This window comes from Cyprinus carpio, chromosome B3 (genome assembly GCF_018340385.1).
Source record: "Cyprinus carpio isolate SPL01 chromosome B3, ASM1834038v1, whole genome shotgun sequence".
Taxonomy (NCBI): domain Eukaryota; kingdom Metazoa; phylum Chordata; class Actinopteri; order Cypriniformes; family Cyprinidae; genus Cyprinus; species Cyprinus carpio.
In genome coordinates, this window is record NC_056599.1 from 14,862,456 (window position 1) to 14,883,203 (window position 20,748).

At 38.6% G+C, this 20,748-nt stretch overlaps 1 pseudogene; it reads right to left on the reverse strand.

Moving 5' to 3' along the window:
* Nucleotides 1–988: 988 nt before the first annotated feature.
* The window catches only part of LOC122133849, a 41,480-nt pseudogene continuing 21,720 nt past the window's right edge, over nucleotides 989–20,748 (reverse strand).

Consider the following 20,748-nt stretch of genomic DNA (forward strand, 5'->3'; position numbering starts at 1 on the left):
CTCCAAGTCCATTTTAACGGCTACACAGGCACTTGACAATGATTTGTTATTCCAAAAGCATAAAAAGGATGCTAAATATGTCCTCAGTCCCTCACTCCATACAAAAGGAAACAATTATTAGAGGGAGAGACGGGGATCGGGTCACCATAACCATAGACTAGAGAGAAAGTTATGGCTGCAGCGATCTGGGCTTTATCCAGTTCTTAACAGATGCTGAAGTAATTTGAAATCGGAAAACATACGACTGGATACGGTTTTAATTCAAGCCTTGAAATGACTGAAGAAAGAGCAGCGGTTGCCATCACTGTAGCCATAACACACAGGAGTGATTAAAGAGCGTTTGGCCCTGAAATCTGCAGCTAATTTTTTTAAGTTTCATCTCAAGTCCGACTCCAAGCTTTCAATCATTTACAGACGAATCAATGCTAAAATCAAAGACCCGCTCCCACTTAAACCAAATCCCTATTCTTATCCTCAAGTTAATCAAGAAAACAAAATTTGTCACGGCCCATTTCCTTGCACGCACATCATTAAAAGAGCAAACATCAAAGACTCTGCAATCAAAACAGGATCAACAGAAAACCAGCTGGACCGTGTTCACTCTGAATTCTGTTCAAGCATTGTTAACGCAACCGAAGGGGCATAAATCTGTCGATCGCGAAGAGTATCTGTCGTTCTACTCCGAAGCAAACAGTTTGTGTAAAATGCAAATCAACATAAAGACAAATGCCCAGGTTATAAATAATACACTCAGAAATACGCTTGTTAGTACATTACTATGATCTCTACATTAAAGATTCACTGTTTTTTGCGTTCAGAAAGTTCCCTGTGTCTTTGCAAGCAAGAGTGGACTGGTTCCATAAAGCAAACGCCCCCAGACCCCAAATACACCTGCATGTACCATGTTCAGCAACCCTGTGTTTGAGTGCATTCCCACTTCCTGTAGCGCCCTGATGTTTTTCTGTCCCACTTACAAACCCTCCCCCTGACCCTCACTATCCCTGAATGCGAAAATAAAAGCGCCTTGCAGATTCATTGAAGTTACAATGATCAGAACGCTAAGCGAGATTTGGAGTTGGATGTTACCCGAGCTCTGAGCTCTGATGGGTCGGCCCGTTGCAAGTAGTTACCGTGCTTTCCAGGATTATGTTCATATACACATTGTTATTTGTATAAACAGATCAATACAGAAATTTGTATACAAACCGCAGCTTCTCTTCTGACTATCTAAGAAATTCCCATCACTCGAGAACAAGAAGTGCTTTTCAATAACCGAATTTCCCGACACAACAGAAAGAGGATGTTGCTTGTCAACTCCAAATATGAGTGTCAACATCTAGTTTTTAGACTTGTTGTGAACTTGTATGTTCGCTTTTCTCTGATTCGGTTAGCTGCTATTGAGTCATAATTAACAGTCGCTTGGTACTTAAAAGTGCCGTTTTGAAGGATATCAAACTTAAACGGCCAATCGGACATGAAAAACAAAGAAATCAGATCAAAATCAATCCCACATAGCAATAACAACAACGGTCATGGTGTCTTATTTCAGCATATCAAGTTAGAGAGTCAAGAAAACACAGAATGAAAACAAAAAACACATGAAGAAGTGTGTCTATAACAAGAAAGAGTCTTCAACCACCCTTAAGTTACCCAAGAACAGGAAGAAGACAGGCTAGTTTAACAGCAACTAGCTTGCACAGTGCTTGTATACATCTTATCCCACATTAAACCACTAGTCAGAGAGGAGGTAATGTTGGTTGGTCTACACAAGTTGAGTAGGATACCCCCTGGTGGTCAACTGACCTATGTGAGTGATGAAATGACTGAAAGTTGGAGGCCACTACACCCTTTAGTTCACTCTACATTTGAACAACATAATAACAACAATAATCATTTTATTTGAATATTTATGTGCTTAATTTAGACCTCTGGGCTTTAAATGTAAGGATGTAATTAGCAGCGCTGATCAGAGGACAGTTTGAGTGGATTATTTAGGTCTATTTGTCAGGCTGTATGTGTAGACACATGTGCACGTGTTTCAGTGCAGTTCTCCAGCCCTTCCTCTCTCTCTCTCTTTCTTTCTGTCAGACTATGGTGGCTAGTCTAGCAGGGAGGGCTCAGCAGGGCGGATAATGGTGGGCCGGTTGGGAGCGCCAGGGGGTCTTCATTCTGCTGTAGGAGGAGAAAATAGTGAGAAACAAAGGTGAGACATACCCACAACCACAGGGAAATGATGAAGGAGAAGCGATAAAGTAGATGGAGATGAGATGAGACCAGAAGAGACGAAAAGAGACAAGATGAGAGGAGAGACAAGACTACATGAGACTACGTGAGAGAAGACGTGACTAGATGAGATGAGAAAAGACAAAAGGAGAATAGATGAGGCAAGAAGAGGTGACTAGGTGAGACTAGAAGGGATGAAAACAGACAAGATGGGACTAGACAAGAATTGATGAGACTAGATGAGATAAGACAAGATGGCGAGACAAAACATGAGGAATAGACAGGACTTATTGAGATGAGGATTCAGACTAGATATAAGACCACATGAGAGATGGGACTAGATGAGAAGAAATGAGAAAAGACACAAGAAGAGATGAGGCAAGAAGAGATGAGTAGATGAGATGAAAAGAGATCTACCTGAGATGAGAAGAAATGAGAAAAGACAAAAAGATAATAAAAGGACTAGATGAGACGACCTTAGAGGAAATGAGAATAGAAATGAGACGTCAAAGAGAAAAGATGAGACAAGAAAAGGTGACTAGATGAGACTAGAAGAGCTGAAAAGAGACAAAAGATGAGGAAATAAGACTAGATAAGACAACATTAGAGTTGAGACTAGATGAGAAAAGAAGAGTTGAGGAGAGATGAGAGCGGATGAGACTAGATGAGAAGAGAAAAGTCAAAAGGAGAAGTGATTAGGCAAGAAGAGGTGACTAGATGAGACTAGAAGAGATGAAAAGAGACAAGATGAGACAATATGAGATGAGACAAGACAAAAGACGAGGAAGAACAGAACTAGATGAGGCTAGATAAAAAGAGATGAGAAAAGACAAGATGAGGAGAGATGAGACTACATGAGATTTAAAAAGAGAAGAGGTGAGGAGCAGGCGAGAAGAGGCTAAATGAGAATAGACAAGAACAGAAGAGGAGGCTAGATAACAAAATTTGAAGAAATGAGACAGGAAGAGATGAAATGAGATAAATTACAAGTTAAATGACGAGACGTTAGGTGAGACTGTGAGACAAGAAGTGGCTAGATGAGGACACAAAAGCAGAAGAGAAGGCTAGAAAAGAGACAAAATGTGATAAATCAAGATAAGAAAAGACAGGAAGAGACAAGACAAAAGTAAATGAGAAAAGAGAAGAAGAGGCAAGAAGAAAAGAAACAAGATGTCATTAAAAGAAACCAGGCAAACAGGAAGAGATAAGAAAATACCAGATGAGAAAGCACAATAAGATTTAAGAAAAAAAAAAAAATAGATAAAAAATTTGACTAGAAAAGAGGTGAGAAAAGAAGTGATGAGGAGAGATGAGAACATATGAGGCTAAATTAGTAGAAACGAGAATAAGAAGAAATGAAGAGATGAGAGGAGATCAAAACAGGAAAATGATATTACTGGAAGGATTAGAAAGAAAATGCTGAGAAGTAAATGAAGAAAAACTTGTTTAGTATGTGACAGAAGAAAAAAAAATATCTGCATGCATTATCTAGTGAGAGAAGAATAAGAGCCGAAGAAACAGTACAACAGTCAAACCTTTTTCAAACTGTATTTTCCTCAGTCCTCTGAGCTTCAGACACAAGACGCTCGTTCTCACACAACACAGTAAGAATACACTTCTACATGGAGGTGGCAGACGGTTAAGTGTCTTACCTGGGGATGCCCGGAGGGATGCGGCCGGGGCGGGAGGGGATCTGGGGGGGCGCACTGAAAGGATCTTGGCCTGGGCGAGAGGGAATGGGCGGAGCTGCAAAGGAGGGGGTGGGGTTAAGAAGGGGCGGGCCTGGTGTTGGACCTCTCACTGCAGGAGGCCTGCTGGGGGGCGGGGCTGATATAGGTGGTCTGTGCTGGGGGGTGGGGCTACAGAGGGCAGGAAAAGAAGAAATATAGTATTAAAAGGTTATGAAGGACACAAACAATTTTAGTAGGTACACTACACTATACTACACTACACTATACTCATGGTGAAGTTCTTCAGGTAAAAACCAGATGGTTAATAACTATTTTTTATGGTCAGAACATGACAAACACTTTGTTTTTGAATTCTTTAAACTTTTCCAGTCATTCTTTCTTAAAATAAATATGTTAACTGGAAAGAAGAGAAGAAGAAAAAAAATCTTAGTTCTGCCTGTTCTGAGTAATATTGTTTCAAATCAAGAAACAGGTTTGTGTTGCCTGATAATATTAATAATTTAACTTTTTTTTTGTCTCTTTGTCTCTACACTTTTGATAGTACTGTACATTGAGTTACAATGCAGATGTAGATTTATATATTTATCATCAAAATCAATCTGTAAAAATTGTAGCAATCTAATTTTTATACAGTGAAATTTAATTATTCTGACTTTTTTATTTTTTTTAAACCATTGGTCTTCCATAGTAGCATACATTTAGATCATTATAATCAGAGTTAAAACCACAAACATAGCACCTCAATACCACGGTAAAAATGTAATATGGCTTCTACTGTAGGTATTTGCATGAAAAACAGTAGTCTAAATACATTTAGTATACATGCATAAACGCTATTGCTTAATCACAAAAAATACTGTAATTCCATTACTCCTCCTTCAATAGACTTAAAACATGTCTAAATTAATAATATAATTAAATTTCGACACAATATCATGGTGCAGTTAGTGGTACTACAGTAAATCTATGGTAAATGATGGCAATTTGTAGATTACAAAGTGGTTAAACAGTCCGAGTGGTGCACTTCAAATGACTAGCGCTTTCCTTCTGCCTTTGCCTCATAAACTTTATATCAAACATTTATCAAAATCTTGTTATCATTTATCAAGGAAATGTATATCGCGCTATAATTATCGTTATTGATTTATCGCCCAGCCCTAGGCCATTGTATCCTAAAAAAGAAAATTGTATTTTTATTTAGTAGTAGTCTATGCTGTATATAGGCAATTCATTCTGAACATAGAAAGCCAGAGTAATGGGAATGTAACTCTTTCCCAGACAGCAGCATGCTGTTCATTTTCTGACCTAGTCTCTGGAATCCAGGTATCGTTGACTGGCGGAGGCACAGGAGTGGACACAGTGCTGGTGCTGATGTCACCGATGATGCCGAGGGCCTCTTTTATGGCATGGTACATACGCAGCATCTCGTCTCTGCGCTGAGCCTGGTCAGCAGACTCCTCCATCAGACTGTTCTGATCTCCTGAAGAGTACAGGTACGCCAGCAGCTCTGAGTGGATGAAGTCTTTAGCCTGGGGACAGAAAGACGTCCGAACAGGAAAGAAAGATTAATGAAGAGGTGAGGATGTTTGCAATATGTTAGAATTAATATGTTTCGAGATGAACTGCTTAAAACACGAGCACTTGTGTACTTACGCTGTTGATCATGAGGTGCATGATAGTCTTGGGCATGAGGTCTCTGATGGTCTTGTTGACGATACCAATGTAAGAGTCTACCAGGTTACGGATGGTCTCCACCTGCCTCTCCAGCTGAGGGTCCATGGAGAAGGTGTCGGCTGGAGCAGCCTCATCTGAATCCACCTACACACACACATCCCAGTTTCTTTACAACCACCATTTGAGTTTAGGAATGATCATGAATTTTAAAGACAACATCTAAAGTGATCTGTATCTTTAATACGTTCCTGGTCTTATTGTGCTGGATGGACAAGTGCATACTATTCTTAGTGGAAAAAATATTTTCTTTCATCTTTCATCAAAAGTAATACCTTTCTTAACCCTCTGGAGTCAACTAATGCGGATAAGTGTTTTGTGGCATATTCTCCTGATAAGACCGAAAAGAACTTAAATTACACTTTCAATTTTGATCGTACAGATGAGCGCAATACATCATCGAATCTGTAAAGGGTCTACTTTTATTTGTATACACACATAACAACAAAACTTTGTGCATTTACAGTATAAAATAAAGAAAACAAACAGAGTGCACTGTCTGCCGCCTTGGTTCTGCGTGATCCTCATTTAGAAATTAAAATGAACTGTAACTCAGCAAATACTCAACACGGAGACATGAAAGATATATCTATAGAAAGCTTGACATGTCTACTTTTAAACCGAGCAAGTCTTATCAAAAACAAATATTCTGTGATAAAAGTAATCAACATGAAAACAACGCGATGTCCAGTCTTTCACGTCTCCCTTCATTATATCTAATGCGACTATGCCCACGCACTGAGCGCGCTATTGATATTACAATCATCTACGTGAAGCTTTGTGGCGGGTAAAACGCCCACTTCACATCAAACAAAGCAGCAAGACTGTACTTTACTTTTTTTTAAATGGTACTGTTTGCTTCGCGCTGAGAGGAATAAGACATAATTCACCTCAATAAGGCTGCTGAGAGGAATAAGATTAGGATTACCTCAGAAAGAAGAATGAAGCAGCTTGACCCAGCAGAGATCATAAACATGAGTAAGTCTTTTTTTATTATTAATCTATTTGTATTAGTTTTCATATAACTTGTACACATTTTACTAGTTAGACTTTTTCCAAACTATAATTCCTGACTAAATGTAAATAGTTTTTTTTTTTTTTTTTTTTTAATGTTCTATAATATATACAGCAATACGATATAAAAGTAATATGAGTTATAATGCTGCTAGCTTAATGTCAGTAAGAATGATTAAACAAAACTTTACTTTGATAGGCTATTCTCTGTTCACGAACTATATATAATGCATAGGCCCAAATACAAAGCATGCTTGTGTTTTTAAGAATGTAACTAAGCTTCTGTTCCTGAATATCTGCTCTGGTGTAAATATTTTGAATGTGTTATACCCTGTCATTGGTGTTTGCAGTCGTCTGAGGTAAAAAAAAAAAAAAAGAGGGTGTCAAGTAAGCTGTAAATATCACTGACAATAAATGTGCTATGTGGTAATTGTGTTCTTTTTTCCCCTATAAATTACTACTAGTATCAGTGACCATAACAATATTTTTAATAATGTATAATATTTGCGTAAACAGCATGCTTACTTTTTGTTTTTATTTCAGATAAATAACCTGTTGCAAAGCGAGCCAATGCAAACAAGCAGCCCACTCAGGAACCTGGAACACAGCTAAGACCAAGCGAGGCACACACTCCCATCTCTTCAAAGCCTCTTCAAAAAAGTATGTCCTTCAGAGCACATAAACAATATACATTTTGGAAATGCCAGGTATGTGATGTTCATTTATATATTTCAACATGACACATAAGCCTGCATTTATTTGATCCAAAATACAGAAAGTTGCAATTGCTAAAGCAGTAATATTGTGAAATATTTTTACTATTTAAAATAACTGCCTTTTATTTGAATATATTTTAAAATTTAATTTATTCCTGTGATCAAAGCTAAATTTTTAGCATTATTACTCCAGTCTTACTCCAAGTGTAACAATATACACTATACCATTTAAAAGCTGGGAGTCAGTATATATATATATTATATATATATATATTATATATATATATATATATATATATATATATATATATATATATTATATATATATATATATATAAAAACTTATTTAGCACACAAGTGATGATAAATACAATAATCATGTTACAAACGATGCTGTTCAATTAATAAAAAAAAAAAAAAATAAATAAATAAATATTAATATATATATATATATATATATATATATATATATATATATATATATATATATATATATATATATATATATATATATATATACTGTAAACCTGAAAAAAAGTCATCTCTTTTCAACAATAATAATAATAATAATAATAATAATAATAATAATAATAATAATTTTTTTGAGTAGTAAATCAGAATATTAGAAGGATTTCTGAAGGATCGTGTGACTGGAGTAATGATGCTAAAAATTCAGCTTTGAAAGTCAGCTTTGATTGTTCCTAATAAACTGTTTAACTGCACTCGCAAGTGAATCTCAAGTTATTTTGTGGGATAATTAAATATATTCTAAATAAACTACAAAAATAAAAATATATTCATTCTTTATTGTAACTCTTCTCTCTCAGTCACACACCTGGCTGAAAGGTTCATTATGCAGCTCATTATGCGGGCCTTTGTCTTCTCAGGTGTGAATCACACAAATATTCACGGTCAACCACGCCTACTCGCATATGCCCTTTCGAAACAAAAAGTGTCTTAGAAAATTTAAATCAATCTATTGTTTTCTGTGAGCGAGTAAACAAGATGATTTCACATCATTTTGAAGCAAAAATTCTAGGCTACAAGGTCCATCTTTGACAGTCTTGTGAACAAATGTTTTGTATGTGTTTTATGACCATATTTCAGTGACTTCAAAATTGTAGTTTTTTACTAAGCATGCACAAACGTTGTTTTATGTTCAAAAACACAATCATGTACATACATGCTATTAACATATTATTGTAGCCCAGTTTGTACTGAATATAGTGTTTTCAGACTTTAGCCATGTATAGGTTTATAAGCAACTGAAAAAAAGCACAAAAGTCAAGGGATGTCAAAACTTCTCCAGGCCCCCAAAACCCCCTTAGACCCCAGAGGGTTAACCTCTAAAACAACAACTGCTCATCAAACCAAGATCGCATCGGTGGGAAAAAAAACATTTTTATTTATTTACTAGATACCAGAAAACAGAAGAGATATTTGTCCACGTAAAAGCGGTGTAAAAGTTGTCACTAAGATGATTTAAGAGATTTTTTTTTTTTTTTTTACATGTTGCTAAGTAGCTGCTACTGTATTTTGGGTGTTTTTAACATGTTGCAGTGTGAGCTGGGTGCTTATGCAGATTGCTTAGTAATAACATAGTTAACATAGCAACCTCAAGTATTTATGATAATAATAGCAATGTTTGCCTTAGACGCACCGCCACTACTAGTACTACTACTATTCATTTCATAACATATATTACTGTTTTGTACCAGTAATGTTGTTTTTGAAAGAAAGACATTTTTATTCAGCAAGGATCCCTTCAGTTGATCAAAAGTGAAATGAAAGACATTTATAATGCTAAATAAATTATATTTCAAGTAAATTCTGTTCTTTTTAATGTTCTATTCATCAAAGAATCCTGAAAAAAAGGAACACGACCGTGTGACACTGAAGACTTGAGAAATGATTGCCAAACAGGAATAAATTACATTTTAAAATACATTCAAGCTAATAGAATTGTAATAATTTCAAAATATGAATTCAAAATTTATTTGTTTTATATATAGTAGTCAACATTTAAAGTGGATCACAACACATTTTGGTTTTAGGACAGCTCTGATGAAAGGTTATGATCCACTTCAAATATTGACTACTGTATGTATGTATATATATATACAGTACAGGTCAAAAGTTTTGAAACATTACTATTTTTAATGTTTTTGAAAGAAGTTTCTTCTGCTCATCAAGCCTGCATTTATTTGATCAAAAATACAGAAAAAAATTTAATATTGTGATATATTATTACAATTTAAAATAATTGTTTTACATTTATTATACTTAAATTATCATTTATTTCTGTGATGCAAAGCTGAATTTTTAGGATCATTATCACATGATCCTTTAGAAATCATTCTATATGATGATTCATTATCAAAGTTGGAAACAGTTCTGCTGCTTAATGTTTTTTCAGCAGAACATGTGATACTTTTTTAGGATACTTTGATGAATAAAAAGTAAAAAAAAAAAAGAAGCTATGTTTTTTAAAATAATAATATTTTGTAATAAACAATATACACTACTGGGTCAGTAATTTTTTTTTTTCTTTTTTTTAAATAAAAAATCAATACTTTTATTCAGCAAGGAGTGTTAAATTGATTAAAAAGTGATAGTAAAGAAAATATATTATTAGAATATATATTATTAGAATTTTTTTTTTTTTTTGAATAAATGCAGTTCTTTGAACCTTTTATTCATCAAATATATTAGACAGCAGAAACGATTTCCAACACTCATAATAAATCAGAATATTAGAATGATTTCTAAATTGATGATGCTGGTGATAGACTGGGCTGTCTACATGTGACAGCATTGTAAGGCTGGAGTAATGAGTGTGCTCTTCCAAAAGGCCGCGTCGGCATCACAGGAATAATAATTTTTTTAAAGTAACCTCGTCAAATAGAAAACTAGTTATTTGTAAGTTGGGACATAAGAGCGCGTGCTTCACAATATTACTGTTTTTCGGTCTATATTTTTGATCTCAAATCTAACTACGCAGGCGTTGAAATGAGCAGAAGAGACGTTAGGCTTTCAAAAACCTCTAAAAATAGTAATGTTTCCAAATTTTGTGTGACCGGTACTGTGTATGTAATCTATATTATATAGATATATCGACCCAGTAGTTGTTTTTGAGGAGTTAGCTATTTGCAATAAACACAGACTCTTGGTGAGCGCGTATAGTGACGTGGTAGTAGTTTTTTAGTAGTGTAACATGTGACAGTCAAAAATAAATCGAGACAAAAGATTCTTAAAATGTGTAGGACTTTTTTAACTCTCAGTAATGGAATGCGGAATATTTTACACATTACCAAACTTAAAACTAAAAACTAATACCTCACATTACAAACGACAAACCCCAGAAAAGAGGCTATAAAAGAGGCCTTCCAGCTGTCCATGTCCTCCTGCGAATCACAGGCCAGCTCGATCTGACGTCAAGTCCTTATACACGTTCCTGCGAGGAGGATCGAACACATGAAGCGGCCAAAAACGCCAAACCCAAAATACACAAACACAGAGAGTTTGCAGTCAGCCCTGACCTTTCACCACCCGTGTGTCTCAGTTGTTGAAGAATGTTGCAAAAAAATATGCCCTTAGTGGCGACATGAAGCCTTTCTCCAGTCTCTGAGCTTCAGGTTGTCCAGAGGAAGCATGTATTTCTTCTCTTTTTCCTAGTAGAGCGAGATGAGAGAGGGAGAGTGAAAGTTGCACAATCTTATAAGTCAACTTCACAGTGGTTACACAAAAGCTGCAGCATCAGAGATTCTAAATACAATATATAACAGTGGCTGTATAGAAAAAAGCTACTTAGAGATTTTTTAAAACATCCTCTTTTGCGATCATATGGGTTTGGAACCACATGTCAGCGACTTAATGACCGCATTTTCATTTTGAAGTGAACTGTCCCTTTAAAGAAGGACCACCAGGTTGCCAAGCCAGAGAGGGGGATGTGAGACAGAGAGAGAAAAGAAATAGAAGAGGAGGAGTCTGGATGAGGACTTATGCTGGCCAACAATACGTTCTTTGTGGAGTTGGAAAGCAGCATTCTTGGACAACGTTTTATGTGCCCTGCACACGCTACCGGCCCCAACAGTTACATCACTCCGAGGATAACACATCCTCAGCACCCCCACACACACACACACACACACACACACACACACACACTTATACATACACACACAACAACCCCCCAGTAACCCAGTACGATTTCCTGCAAATTCCAAAGTCAGGCAATCGAGGGCGCAACAGTTCAGTGCGCTTGCCACGTTACACGGTGCCGCCCCATTGCGTCACCTGTTCGACTGGTGTCGGCCCGCTCCTCGCCGCTATCTCTTTTCTGCCAGGTGCGCGGTTCTCGGGACGTGAAAAGGCGCGGCGAAATGGGACAGTTCGCAGCGTTATCATACACGAATGGTGTAAAGATTAATTAATTTTTAAAACAAGAGCGAAAACTCCACAGGGTCCAAATGCGAAAAAACGAAATCCACTGATGGCAAAAAGTGTCCTTATACACCGTGAAGAAAACGCAGGATGGCCGGGCATCTGCATTTTGCCACGCATAGCGCGGAACATGTGGGCAGGATACCAAATAGCTACAGTGAAAAGGAATTATTAATGGTCAACACATTATCAATAAGTAACATTGGGATAGGCAGTTAAGGGGGATTTTCAACCGAGTTTTTTATCGTTATGTTTAGAGGCATAATGACCTTTGGTGCGTGATGCGGACCAGCTCTTTATGACGTGGTTCCGTTGTGGGCCTTCATGATTCGGGGTAGCAAAAAAGCTAGTTAGGAAGTAAAATTATTAGGGCAAATAAAAATGTGACACTTTCACCCCCAAATCAAACGACGGCTAGTTTTTGACCCTGTTAGCAAAGGTGAAGGACCACTGTAGCAGTTCATGCAGCATTCCTTTTCATGAGAATTATCAAGTGTTTAGTCTCCCCCTCGAGGAGTATTTTAACGTTAGCAGGTCCACATCTTTTAATTGTTCCCCTGGTTTTAAATACTTATGTGTTCCGGGAACTCCCCAAGTTTGGAGTCACTATGATTTTATTTTAGAATTTGATTGAAAATAACGATTAAATTGGTACTGTTTTACAGTCAAAGTACGCGTAAATCATACTTTACAAATTAAACTAGCAATACCATTAATAGTTATTACAGTGTGGCAGGGATTTTGTTAATTTGCTGCCCTTTGAAAAAGAATCCAAACATTGATGTTACATAAACGACCTGAAGTGTACTTCGAAAGTAGTTAATAGTTATTTTAGATAGGTAAGCGAGCTGAGCATGTTCATGCGGTCTAAGTAAGATCGACGCTTTATCATGTGTCCTGTCTGAACTGTTGACTACTCTCCTCTGCAGTCGTCCGGCGTCCTCGGGGCAGTGACCTGCGGTCCAGCCGCCCTCTTTCCCCCCCCCCGCCTGCCCAGTGTTCAGACTACCTGTTTCATCATGCTGCCGCTGAACAGTAGTCCGCACATTGGTTAGGCTGGCCAAGGGACCACACACCCGTGGCTCGAGTAAAAAAAAAGTGACTCTACCATCGCTGCTGGACGGGGGGGATTTTACAGGATATAGAAACAATCTCTCTTGGGGGGATACAGAGAGACGTTATACATTGAAGATGCTTTGGATGAAAGCAATCTGCCAAATGCATTAACGTACACATTCATAAATGTATGTGCTCCCTGGGAATGAAACCCAGAAGGCCTTGATGTTGTACTCGCACCACACTCAACCAGTCACACCCACAGGAACTTTGGAAACGAGCTAACGTTTGCACTAGAGTTCAAACTGCAAATGAAGTCGAGAAGCCCAGCTTAGAGTGGCACCAGTTTTAAGTTCAAGAGAAAGGGGGAGGACTGTAAGCGAGAAAAATGAGAACAGATGAATCTCACCTCCCTCGTCCTGTACCAGGGACAGCGATTCGGCTGACAGGACGAACCCAGGACTCCTTGGGGAGCCCCCCTTCATAATGCAGATGTGGAGGGTTAGCCAGCCTTTACGGATCACCTGTGGGACAGAGGCTAGCGGAGGGGGTGTGGAGGGTGTAGGGCATGCCACAAGAGTGGGGAAAACATTATGAGATCCACACATATCTTTGTGCTGGAAGCTTGTGTCCATGCTGACACAAACCTGAAAACCCTATGGTGCAAAGTTTGTGCTTACCTGCTTGGAATTATTTGTGTAGAGGTTTGGTTTGCCTTCCGTTGTGGTTTACGGTGGATTAAGTAAATAACTCTACGTGGGTACGTTACAGCGGTGGTTTTCAACTGGTTACAAAAAAAATATCCTGGCAAAAGTTGGTCCTTTTTTTTTTTTTTTTTTTCACTGAAATTTTGCAGGCAAAATGGTCCATTGTGGTTTTCCAATTTTGTTTATATTGTGTGTGGCAGGCCAAAAGGGTTTCATTCGCCAATCCCCCCCATTGAAAAGTAAACCATGGTTGTATTAGGGTAAAAGTCTCGATAACCAATGTTTGGGGGGTTTTTGTTTTTGCCACTACAAAGAGAATGGTTAAACGATGGTTAGTGTGCGAAAGCCAGGGTTAAGCTTTGATGTCTACTTGTTGAAAACTATGGAAGACCAGATGTTTTTGTGGGGATTTTAATTGGGTAGTCCAAACGGCATTAAGGTTCGTAAGGGACTGATACAATGCAGAACACAGAAAATCACCCTTTTTTACTAACAAAAGAATGTTTTGTGGGAATCTGCCGCCCTTGCACGCAACCACATTCCAATTGCATGGACTCCTTTTGATAACCGATAATATACAAGGGAAATATAATTTAAACACCAGAAAGTGATGACTGTAACTGCAGGAAAAATAGCACTAGTGTGAGTGACCAACATAAATGCCATATCATTGGGATCTCCCTAATGACATATTAGCGAAAAGTCCAGGAGATTTGCACGGTAGTAGGCCAAGTTAAGCTGGAGGTGTGTGATTCACCAGAGTGGGGGCCACTCCGCCAACTACAGTAAGCGAGGATGCATTGGGATCAGAACATAAGGCAGCAAGTCAAGCTTATTCACAAATAATGGTCCAGAAACCTAACAAAGACCACTGGGGAGTGGGTCTGGAGTCTTGAAATAGTGCAACCATAAAAGAACAAAGGAACAATGGGTGTTGGTGCTGGTGGATTTAGGTGTCGTCTACAGGAGTTCTTCAAAGCACAGGGCTACATGACGGCAGATTGGCCATCCCGACGCCTGCGGGACTGTCACAGGAACAGGGGCAGAGGTCGGCAGTGTGATTGTAGGGTAAAATTAGTGAGTATAATACAAGCCTACAAGGCAGGTAAACAAAGGAGAATGCCGTGAGTGGTGTTAAATGGAGAAAGACATAACACGCAAGTGTGAAAACCTATTGAACGGGAAGGAATAGTGAGATTTTTACTGGAGGGTTGTACTGACAAACAGCGAGAAGGTACAGGATCCTGGAGAATAAAGGTGTTCGTCAAGGAAATGGAGGGAAAGGGCTTCCAGATGTTCGTGGTTACAAGGAATCTCAGTGTTATCTTTGAGGATTAAAATGTTCCTATAACTGCAAGGAGGTGAAACGCGGCCGTCATATACAAGTCAACATGGAATCGAAATGAAATCTTATGTACAGTTATTATGCACATTCCCACTCCGTTCCTGGTTCTTTCAGCTTACCAGCGTAATACCAGATGGCATCACGACACTGAACTTTTTCCACTAAAAGGTATAACCGACCAAAATGGTACTGGCAAGCATTTCTACGGTACTTATCCCGTTTCTCCCTGTTCCGAATTGGCTTTGTGCTCCGTAAAAACCGTAGTGACAACTGAGAGGAAAGGGGTTAGAGTTTAGAGGAATCCAAAAGAAACAACCGCAGACATAAAGCCTATGGCTAGCTATATAGAGTTTTTGTGCCTTGGTTGTGAAATGCCATCAACCTTCGTAAGAAACCGGGTAACCATCTCTGAGATGGAAAATAACGATCGATGAGAGAAAAAACACCATGACAAGACCGGCTTTCAGGCACGTGTCATGCTAGGATATACTGTAGCGACCCGACGGGCCACAAAAACCCTCGCAATATCTTGTTCCATTTACAGGAACCCATCAAATATTCTGTGGTCAGAGCCCTGGCTCGGGCTTTGTCTTCTTCTAACTGGAGCCCAATTTCCCGTGTGTGCCCGCCCAAACTGAAAAAATAAGCATGAACCTATTTCCTTCGGGTGTGTGTTTGGATTTCACACGGTTCTTCAACTTGCAACATTCCGGACTGCTGTGCTCCTAAATTACACCATTAAATCCTAATATTATGTACATTTAAAATGGATAAGTATCAACAAGTTAATCAAAGAGTTGGCAAATGCGCGATCAGAACATTCAATAACGAAAATCTGTTGATAGAAGAAATGGATGTTGAATTAAGCTAAAATGAGTAGATGATGACCTATGAGAGGCGACTGGTTAATTACCCCAAAAGAAATCCCCAATTACTTTGCCCCAGAAAAGGATTTCTCTAAGGTTTGAGCAGCATTATTTATTAATTGGAGTCAATTGATTAGCAAAGGAATCCGATACTGCCACATTCTGGGCCACTTATTACTAGCACTCCAAGGGGAAAAGAAAAAAATCTAAATACCAACTAACTGTTATGGTGGGCAATATTTTTAATGATCTCAAATCAGTTGGTGTAGAGTAAATATAAAATAAATCAAGTTCTTATTGTGATGACTTTAAGACACTTTCATTTGCCCCATTAATGTTTTTCTGAAAGGTTTAGACTTTGTGATTAAAGACTTCATTTCTTAATGTATTTTGGCATCCAAAGTTACTTTCAACTCCGCCCATTTCATAATAATGGTTTTCACAATGATTGTGTCACCTTAAAAAATGCTCATGCCCTGCGTGGCACTTTGCATTTATTAAAAGCAATAAACAAATCTAAAGGGAAATGCTTATGTATTACTCGAAATGGTTACACAGCCTAGTCAATTTAAATTCTTTAAATTAGGTCTATTTCTCTCCTTTAGTGAAAAAGAACAAAACAGGCTTACTGTAAAAATTAAATTAGATGATTATTGTGTTTACTTTTGACACCCGACTTGACAATCAATATGGCCAAGCAATTATATTAAATAGAGTTAAAGGTTTGAAACATATGAAGGTTGTTTATATTTTGTTTTGTCATATAGCCCTTCCAACCTCAGACATACTTGTTAGACTCAATAAATAATCATATTTTAGTGGAAAATAATTTTGATTAGCTCCTTCGAATGGGCATTGTCACTTTAAAATCTAAACATGCTATCTCTAGTATGATTGGATTGTTTTCTTGGGCCCCACACACGACCCATATCCCCATGGTGACATGGAGGCTGATTCTCCACCAGGCAACTCTGCTCACCCAGCCCAGGCGCCCTGACTACCATCCAGCTACAGGAACAACTGAGGCCGTCCATTTCCCTCCATTTCTTCTCATGTTAAAAAAAAAAAAACAAAAGTTTTTTTTTTCATGCATAACATAACTCGGCATATGTAAAATTAAGGTTAGCACTGTGACTTTTTCTCAAAGGATGGGTAGTAATGTACTCTCGGTTTTAATTTACTATAAGTACCAACATGTTAGGTGATAGCCACGAATTACTGTGGGCAGTATTTTCTATGGCGAGTTGACGGTCATTTACTGATTACTCTTAACTGGAATTGACTTCTCGTGCAAGCCTGATACTGTTAATAACGTTTATTTATTCCACGAGTCTCCATCATTTTGTTTTTTTCCAACTCAGAAAACTAACCGTATCCGCTGGGTTCCCTTCTCCGCGCGTGGGGGGGGGCTGGTGGGGGGGGGTTCTTTTCCCGCCGTTCTCAGGCCACCGGACCTGCGGTGACAAACACAAACCAGCAACTTTTATAATTCTCACCGTTAGTTTACACTACAGACCTCCCACCCCCACTAGGTTATTAAGGATTTAGTTTGACCTGTTACGTCGATCCTCCTGCCCCCTTTCGTTCTCCTGTACTGGGTATCGATGCGCTGTGACTCGCTAACTGACCTTATCGTGGCTTGTAGCTTATGTCATACTTACCAAGAAGTTCACCCAGCGCAGTTATAAGGAGTGACGGGTGGGGGCAAGTTTTTGGTGGGGGAAGAAATGAGACAGAGACACAGAAAACAAGCAAAGCAAGAAAGGGGATAACAGTTCGGGAGGATGGTTTAAGAAGACATGTTTTTCAAACTGCAAATGAAAGGGTTTGAAAGAGGACAAGGTGTGAGTCAAAGAACCGAGAACAGCCAGAGTTAGAAAAAAAAATGTTGGAATAGCCGACATCGATGAGACGAGAAGGGAGAGAGAGAGAGATCCACAGATACCAAGTGTCGATGCAATTAGATTAACTGACAGTACCACACAAATCCGAATTATCTTAATTCGGGTATAGAATCACTGTCCCGGCTGTATCCATGTCACATTCCTGGAATTTACACTTCAACCGAAAAAGGAAGTTTTGGGGGGGGGGGGGGGCATTAAATTAGGGGAACGACTGAAAAGAAAAAAAAAGCATGCACTTCGTTGATTACTCATTTTGTCTCATGCTTCAGTGTTACCCAGCAGCAACGTACTAGCGCGCTGTGTTTGCCTAGTGAAGCAGAGTTTCACCAATAAGCGTAGGAAGATAGAAAAGTGAATGTGCCCCTGTCTAATCACATAGCCTACGTTCAAGTTGCTTATGTCATTTCGCACTTGACACCTTCATAAATGAATAAGCCCATTTCAGGCTCTTTTATTTTTTCCTAACGTGGGTTAGTAAAAAAATATTCTCCTATGGCAAGCAAGGTTCCATCTGTGATCAAATGAAACATGCCACGATAAATTCGGTGTCCTAACCAGATTGCGTGAAGTGACAGTGAAATTGCAACTGGTCAACACAATTGCAGCATTGATGCATCCAACAATGATCATCCATTTCAGAACATATAACTGTTCAGGTTTCGATGATGTCAGTTTGTGTAGTAGAACTAAAAACCATGAACGTCTTTTTTTTTTTTTTAATTACCCCCAAAATCGTTGAAATAGATAGTTTCAAATCCAGGATTTTAGCACTACAGCCAATCCCCCGCAAAACAACTTTTATATATCGTAAAACAGACTACACGAGGATGTGGGATGCAAATACCACTTTTTGTGCTCGGTAAAGGACAAAAAAAAAAAAGGTTAAATGGAAGCCGCAGTATTTTATTCTCCATTGCATGATGTCCGCACCTGGTAAATGACAATCGTTTACAAAAAGGGTGTAGTTTCGATAACCTTTTAGAATGGATAGAGACCTTTGGGGAACATCTGGTTTCGGTTTTTTTATCAGAGGGGGGTAGCTTTAAAAGGTTGTGATTTGGAAGGGTGTCCCTCAGGGTCATGTTTTTTACGTGGTCTCTTTCGGTGCTTTTAATGGAATGGTGAAGGGCGTGACTTGTGCAGTTGGAACACAGGAGTAATTTTTTTCGAGGTGGGGGGGGGGGGGGGGGGTTGCAGTTCGGTTCACTCGTTCAACGTGGATTTAAGAGCATGTGAAAGCAAGAAAGGGTACCTGGGTTTGGGAATGGCCCTCGTTATTGTTGACGATATTCCTTTGCTAGGGCGCTGCAGTGAACAGAAAACCACTGATTACAGCAGTGATTGTAGCACCATTGTCCCCCTGTATTGTTAAATAGCAACAACAGTACAATGATGATTTTTGGTGTAATCCTACCTTGCCACTCTGGGTCGGGAGCAATCCTGCTCTGAGGCAGAAGGAGGAATTGGGCAAGATTAAACACAGAGGATATGTTTTGGTCTGATTAACATCTGTCCTAAGATGACGGTGGGTGTTCTAAGGGGGCGCTAGCGCACCAGTTGGTGATGTACCCCCTGGTATGGTACCGTCATCCATCCGGCTGAAGGGTCTGTGTCTGCGAAAGTGACTGGCAGATTACAGAACCCGTATAACTAGGACCACTGGAACCAAACGTCAACGGCATGCGCATGGGTACACATGCCTCGCAAAATGGCGAGCATGGTCAGACAGGCTTGATGCTGCAGGTGACCTTTGTCTCAACTCTTTAAATGCTCTACAGTTAGCCAACTGAGCATGCAAAACATTTTACATGCAATAAGTCTTTAGTTGTCCACTAGTTTTTTTGGGGGGGGGGGGGGGGGGAGAGATCAAAGACATGCACTAAGAAAAAATGTTCATTTTAGTGCATTTAAGTTACGTCCAATGTATTAGCCATATGCACCAGACATAGGGACCTAATCTGAACTTTTTAGAGTCCACTGCAACTGACAGGAACGGGAGACACAGTCAAACGTGACGTCTAGAGATTCTTTAAAAACAGGTTTTAAAACATCTTTGAAAAGTTACGTACACAAATCTATATTAACAGCTAAATATTTCTACGCTGTTGGAATAGTGGAATTTTTAATATTTTTGAAAAAAAGAAAAAATCTCTTATGCTCACCAAGCTGCATTGTAGTGCTCTGATAAAAATACAGCGAAAATATGTAACGTAATTAGGTGAAATGTTACCTGCACAATCCGCTAAAACTCTCTTTTTCTATTTTAATGGTTATTTATTCTGTGATGGCAAAGGCCTGATCTGTCAGCCACATTACCTGCAGTCGTCAATGTCACATGATCTTCCAGAAATGAGTGTAATATGCTGATTTGCTACTCAAGTCTTTCTTATTATTATCAAGTAACTAAAAGATGTTGCTGCCGAGTATTTTTGTAGAAACCATTACACATGTTTTCAAAAAGTTCCCCTTTGATTAATGGCTGTATGTAATCGTTTGCTAATATTTGTTGCCACTTATAGTGCATCAGCGGAACATAAAATACATTTATACTAAAACTAAACTACACGGAAACTAAACTACAATAAAATAAAACTAACTTATAAATATTTGTGTAGTCTGACCCCTCAACCTGACAATAATTGTGAGAGTGTTTGTTGGCTACATACCATTTTTATTTTTACTGTTGCTTTATATTGTTGGACTACATGGCAACTTCCTTTCTAAAGATGTCAGAATAAACTGCACTGCAGACCAGTCTTGCAGACAGTCAAAAGTCCAAATCCACAGTAATAAAGCGCTGCTAAAGTTAGGGTGGTCAAGCATCTGATGTATACTGCGAAATGAAACCCACAGCAGCTTGTTTCCACACTTATGGATGCTACACGATACTTTGCAAATCCAATGACGCTCCTCATGGTTGGTGTTAATGTATTACAGCTCCAAGTGTCGATCAGCAAAAGGCACCTGGTAAAGAAAACAATTTTGGGGGGCACATTAAGAAAACTGTTCTGAAAAAAAAGCAACAACAACAAAAAAAAAACAAAGGTGTCAA